The 6946-nt window shown below is 47.9% G+C and overlaps 1 non-coding gene across 1 annotated transcript; it reads right to left on the bottom strand.

Moving 5' to 3' along the window:
* Nucleotides 1–6492: 6492 nt before the first annotated feature.
* Nucleotides 6493–6607, bottom strand: LOC137320333 (U5 spliceosomal RNA). The gene has a single exon (XR_010962490.1). It is a non-coding gene; the product is annotated as a U5 spliceosomal RNA (small nuclear RNA).
* Between the last annotated feature and the right edge of the window lie 339 nt (nucleotides 6608–6946).

Below are 6946 nucleotides of genomic sequence, written 5' to 3'. Positions count from 1 at the left end.
CAGACTGTCAATGTCATTTGGCAGAACGCATCATCGCCAGAGCTTTCAAACAAGCACCAAGACCTAGCTTGGCTGGTGGTGAGAAGGGCCCTTCCCGTCAGATCCTTCATGCACTCCTGGACTCTCAGCGCCACCGCACACTGTCCCCGAGGAGGCTGCAGTGGAGACGAGACCGTCACCCATCTCCTTCTGGAATGTGCCTTTGCAAAGAAGGTCTGGAGAGAGATGCAGTGGTATCTGTCCAGGTTCGTCCCGAGCAGTTCCGTAACACAGGATTCTGTGCTCTATGGGCTGTTCCCGGGGACGCACACTGAGACGGACATCAACTGCTGCTGGAAGACCATCAACTCGGTGAAAGACGCCCTTTGGTCTGCCCGAAACTTGCTGGTCTTCCAGTGCAAGGTGCTGTCCTCGACCGAGTGTTGCAGACTGGCACATTCCAAGGTCCAGGACTAAGTGCTTAGGGACGCACTGAGGATGGGTGCATCCACCGCAAAGGCTCTGTGGGGAAAGGCAACCGTTTAGAGCCTTCCCGCCATCGTACCCGTAATAAATCTGTAATGTATTTGTAATGAATCACCTGTATTGATTGTGATGCAATGAGGCACCCTAGAATGTCATGAACTGTAATTATGTCCAATGTGTTTCATTGAACTGCACTTGATGTCACCTGCAAATTGCATAATCTGTATTGTGTACGTTTGGAATGTGATATGAGAACTGTATTGTATGTACTGCTGCAAATTTTATGAATAAAGTATATTTTTTGAAAAAAAAGTGATCATAATATGATTGAAATAAAAACAGAAAATGCTGGAAATACTCAGGGAGCCAGGCAGCAACTGTGGAGAAAGAAATAGAGTTAACATTTCAGGTCGATGACCCCTCGTCAGAATTGGAAGAAGTTGAAGATTAAACAGTTTTTAAGCAAGTACAGAGCCAGGGAAAGTTGGGGAGGGGGAGGAAGGAGAGGAAAGAACAAAAGGGATGGTCTCTGATAGGGTGGAGGGCAGGAGTGATTAAATGACAAAGGGATGATGGTGCAAGACAAGGAGGGTGGTAATGGGACAAGTAAAGAAACAAAAGATGGGTCTAGAGGAGCTGTAAATGGAAACATCAGAACCATTACCAGCACCTGCTGTCCACCACCTGCTGTCCACATCGTTCACCTGAGGAAGGAGGTAGCCTCCGAAAGCTTGTGAATTTAAAATAAAATTGCCGGACTATAACTTGGTGTTGTAAAATTGTTTACAAAAAAAGTGGGAGCAGGGTCGCTTCAATGATCACGAAGGTCGGGCCCCAGGACGAGCAAGTAAAATCAGCTATAACCAGTTGGAGCTTTGCTGATGTCGAGCTGGATCCTAATGCTGGCCGGAGACCGGTCTAACACCTTTTTCCAGTGGGGTAAAAAGTATTTTTTTGCAGCAGACATGGCGGCCAGAGCTTCCCGAGCACCTGGGCACGGGGTGTGCAACACCGTCAGGCTGACCGCAAGGACGGGTGAAGGAACCTCGCCGTGGCAACGAAACACCTTCGTGAAGAAAGTACTTCTCGAAGCCTGCGGATTTGCGGCCATGGACACCTCCTGCCCGCAGGACTTCCCGAGGACAGATACTTCGACGTGACCTTCAGGGATGTCGCAGGATGCCTAAAGATACTCCAGGCCTTCAAGGAGAAGGGGAAGGAAGCGCCATTGTCACTTCTCACTGCGGAGCCGCTCTTCACGCTCCCGCAGGGGATGGAACGGATGCTGACGGCCCACACGTTCAACCCGCATGTGCCAGTAATTGATGTGCTGATGCTCCTCAAGAGATAAGCGGAAGGAGCAAATCGGAGCATCGACATCGCGGACATGTTCAGGATCTAGACGAGCAAGAGGAGCATCAAGGTGACGCTGAGGGTGGATGACAAGGGAAAAATCATTCATTTCCCATCGAGTTTCGTGATTGGGATGAGTCATGGATACGCGGTGTAACAGGGGCAGCCCAGAGTGCGTCGATCCTGCGGCAAACCTGGGCATGAGGCGGCCTCCTGCAAGGCGATGATCTGCAGGAACTGCAGGGAGGAGGGCCATCAGACACTGGACTGTCAGGAGGCCAAGTGCTGCAACCTGTTTGGAGAGGCTGCTCATTTGTACAAGCCCTGCCCAAACCAGACACAGCTATGCACAGGCAGCGAGAGGCGAGGTGATAAAGGAGAAGAGAGCAGCAGTTGTGGCTGCCCCAAAGGAGGCCAGATCCCTCCCCACTGCCGTGGACCCCGTGAAGGAGCCAACGACAAGGAGGAGGACAAAGAGCAGGAAGTGAGCGTTGAGGAAACCGACCAAATCCCGACACTCAGCCCCGAGACTCTCCCTGAGCACCAGAGCCGATGGAAAGTGAGCCAGCGGCAGAAGAAGGTTGGACGGCACAGCAAAAGAAAAAGAAGTCCCGAAAATCAGAGGAACTGACGGCCAAAGGTGGAACCAGCAGCAACAGGTGCTTAGAGCCACCAACGGACGACAGTGGCTGCTCCTCAGCTGACGAAAAAGGAAAAGGGGAGAGTCCCACCTACCCTCAAAGGAATAGGCAAAACACAACTGTAACCAGTGACACAGACAGCAGGCTCCAGCTCCAGGAATTTGGCAGCTCCAGGGCATCAAGAGCAGCAATGAGCCCAGCACACCCCAACTCCAGGACGCCGGGAGAAGCGACATGGAGAGCGAAGACCCCCATCTCTGGGCAACCGGGAGCAGCACAACAGTCGCGGAGAACGAACCACCGGCAAAGGCCGAGGAACCGAACCTGGTCATGGATCTCACAGACGCACCACCCCACGAGGCCCCGTCGACAACCCCCGAGTGCGGACACACCTCCAACGGAGGACAGGCCTCATTCCTCAGCCCTTGGACTGTCCAGAAGTTCGTGCACACCACACAAATGCAGAATCAGGACCAATGGATGGAAATGGAGAGTAATGTAGAACCCGGACTAATGTAATTATAGGACCTTAATGTTTGTACTTTTAGTATTTTTAAAATGGCTTTAAAATTTGCATCCATAAACATGCATCGTGTTAAATCGACTACGCAATGCGCTGCGACCCTGAACTACCTGTCCAGGGTCAAGAGGGACCTGCTGTTCTTGCAGGAATGTGGAATCCCGCACCTCAGCAACTATCGGCAGTGGTCATGCATGTGGACCCCAAGCGTGGATCCGATCGGGCAGTTCCCCAACCAGACAGTCGATGCCATTTGGCAGAACGTCTCGTCACCAGAACTGACCAACAGGCAACAGTAGCTTGGGTGGTGGTGAGAAGGGCCCTCCCAGTGTGGTCTTTCCAAAACAAACGGAATCACAGCGCCACCGCGAGCCGCCCTCGAGGCTGCGGCAGGGTCGAGAGCGTCATCCACGTCTTCATGGATTGCCCCTTCGTGCTGAAGGTGTGGAGTGAGATGCATTGGTATCTGTCCCGGTTCATCCCAAACAGCTCGGTAACACACGACGCTGCGTTCTACGGGCTGTTCCCCGAAACACATACAGAGACAGATATCAACTGCTGCTGGAAGACCATCAACTCCGTGAAGGAGACCCTTTGGTCCACCCGAAACCTGTTGGTCTTCCAGCTGAAGGAGCTGCCCAAGAACAAGTGTTGCCGATTGGCACACTCCAAGGTCCAGGAGTACATGCTGCGGGATGCACTGAAGCATGGTGAGGCCTACACAAAGGCTGTATGGGGAAAGGCCACCGTGTAAGGCCACCCCACCTTGTATTGTACAGAATGTATTATAAGATATGTACTCTGTTTTGAATTGTAATGATGGGATCGGAGGTTGTATGATCCATATTGTATTATTTTGAATTGTAATTGCGCATTTACATTGAACGGTGTGTATCCTTAAATTTCATGAAATAAGGTATATTTTGAAATTTAAAAAAGAATTTAATGTGATGCAAAACCCCAGTTTATACCCTTAAGGGGCAAGAGCTCTACTTGCCAAAAAAACAGGCATGGACGATAAAAGAGTTAAGGGACAACATAAAACTAAAAGAAAAAGCATACAAAAATGAAAAAAAAAGCACAGATCCTGGTGACTGGGAGAGATACAAAGAACATCAAAGGGTGACAAAACAGACAGTAAAAGCTACAAAAAGGGAGAATGAAAAGAAACTTGCAAAGGATATCAAAATCAACACAAAGAATTTTTACAATTATATTCGGAAAAAGAGGGTGGTCAATAGCAATGTGGGCCCCTCAAAAACTGATAATGGTGATATTGTAAATGAAAATAAGGAAATGGTGGACATGTTAAGTAATTATTTTGCGTCAGTATTTACAGTAAGGAAGAGGATAGCATGCCACACACCCCAAGGAAACTAATTTTTAAACAGGGATGGGGACTCACCATAATTAACATAAGCAAATTGACAGGAATGAAGAAAATAATGACACTAAAAAGTGACAAATCCCAAGGACCAGGTGCTTTCCATCCCAGCATTTTAAAGGAAGTAGGTGAGAACATTGCAGATGCCCGAACTATAATCTTCCAAAGTCCTCTTGATTCAGGTACTGTTCCTTTAGATTGGAAAATTGCATGTTACTCCTCTATTTAAGAAAGGTGAGAGAGGGAAACCAAGGAATTATGGACCAGTTAGCCTAACATCTGTTGTCGGGAAATTACTAGAGTCTATAATTAAGGATAGAGTGACTTAACAACTTGAAAAATTTCAGCTGATCAGACAGAGCCAGCATGGATTTGTGAAGGGTGGGTCATGCCTGACGAACCTGATTGAATTTTTTGAAGAGGTGACTAAAGTAGTGGACAGGGGAATGTCTATGGATGTTGTTTATGTGGACTTCCAGAAGGCATTCGATAAAGTCCCTCATAAGAGACTGTTAGCTGAAGTTGAAGCTCGTTGAATTGAGGATAAATTGTTGATCCGATTTGGAAATTTGTTGAGGGGCAGGAAACAGAGAGTTGGGAAAATTGCAGGTACTCAAATTGGCAGGATGTGACTGGTGTTGTCCCACAGTGATCTGTGTTGGGACCTCAACTATGCACTGTATTTATCAATGACTTAGATGACGGGATAGAGCCAGCACTTAAAGCCAGCCACTTAAAGCCAGCAGACCGATACTTAAAAGGGCATTTTACCTCATTGAGATACTTGAGGTACTTAATAGATCATGTATTACAACATTAAAATGAATTTAACCTTACCTGTTCGGGTTTCGCATCACTTCTGAATCACGTGACCAGAAAGCAGGAGAGAAGGGCTGGATCCATGAGGTGAGTGCCTTTATTGCACTGTTTGTGGGCCCGGAGGAGCAGGAATGCTTCATCCAAGCCCAACAAGCTCACCCGGAACCCCGTGATCAAACGAGCCCCCCTCTCCCCGATACTGGACAACCCCCACGCCCCACCCCCGCACCATTGTGGACCCCCACCTAACTCAGACTCTTCACCCAACCTCCAGCGACCTCAGGTCTCCAAGTCCCAGCCCCCCAATCTCCTCCCCGGCCCCCTGATCTCCTACCTGACCCCCCAAGTGTTCTTCCCGGCCCCCGGGATTTTTCACGGCCCCCCCGCATGATCTGTGTTCCAACCTTCTGATCTTCATCCTGGCTCCCCAATCTTCTTCCCAGCCCCCGACCTTCCTCCTTGGCCCCACCGATATTCTTCCTGGCCCCCACCCTTCTTACCTGGCCCCACTAACCTTCCTCCCGGCCCCTCAACCTTCTTCCACGGCCTCCCGATTTTCCTCCCGTCCCTTCGATCTTCATTCACAATGAGTGAAATACAGGCACTTTTAAAACAAAAAATATCTTAAGAAACAATAAATTCAACCACAACAACAACTTACATTTATATAGTGCCTTTAACTTAGTAAAACGTCACTATGTGCTTCGCAGGAGCGTAAACAGACAATAATAGCCACCAAGTCAAAGAAGGAGACATTCGGACAAGTGACCAAAAGCTTGTTCAAAGAGGTAAGTTTAAAGGAGCGCCTTAAAAGAGGAGAGAGTTGAAGAGGTTTATGGAGAGAATTCCAGAGCGCAAAAGGCCAGAGTTGGAGCAACGCAGAGATCCCGGAGGATTGTATATTTGGAGGAAGTTATAGTGATAGGGAGGGGGCGAGACCATGGAACACGAGGATGAGAATTTAATGTCATCTTCAAACTCCACCTCAGCATCACCACACTCGACTTTTATAACTCCTCCAGCCTCACATCTCATCCTGCACTGTGACTCCAATCTCTGTGCATCACCCCTCTCCCTCTGCCCCACCACTGGAAATGAGCCCTACTAAAGTCAGTTTTACAGCACAGAGACCACCACCCAGCCCATCTAGGCCAGTTATTTGAAACACGGAACACCTAATCCCCAAAATTTAAATATTTAACAGGTTTCCTTTTCAGAGAGTATCCAATACCCAAGCACTTGGCAGCCTAACTAATGAACCTAAAGACACATCTACAACTAAAGATAAATCTTTCTTTCAGCAATAAATCAGCCCCACAAAAGCAGGGCATCAAAAAATTATTCAAAAACTCCAAATGCTCCTCTCCACGGAAATCTTTAGTAAAAGGCGAAAGATTTATACGATCTGAAGAGAAAGCAAAGTGATCTAAAGACTCAACCTCAGCTCCTTGCTCCTAAGCGATGACATACCTCTTTAACATTGTACTGAGATGCTAACACTAAGATCCAGAGAAAACATATTACCACAGATCAACACAGCAAGTGGAAAAGTAATGACAATCTTCAATCTCCGTGAAAGCTACGGTCAAACCTGAAGTTTATTTTGCTTTTTTGCAAAGTACCATGTAGAACATTATGGGTATGTAAATGAGCTCTGAGCTTTGTGGAGGCTGGGATTGCAGTGACGTGTGCAATTCTTACTTGGATGGAACTTCACTTCATATGTTCATACTGTCTCTGTGTTTGAACTTTCATATGAGAAAT

The sequence above is a fragment of the Heptranchias perlo genome, chromosome 3 (genome assembly GCF_035084215.1).
Source record: "Heptranchias perlo isolate sHepPer1 chromosome 3, sHepPer1.hap1, whole genome shotgun sequence".
In the NCBI taxonomy this organism is placed as follows: Eukaryota; Metazoa; Chordata; class Chondrichthyes; order Hexanchiformes; family Hexanchidae; genus Heptranchias; species Heptranchias perlo.
This window is presented reverse-complemented; position numbering and strand designations above follow the sequence as displayed.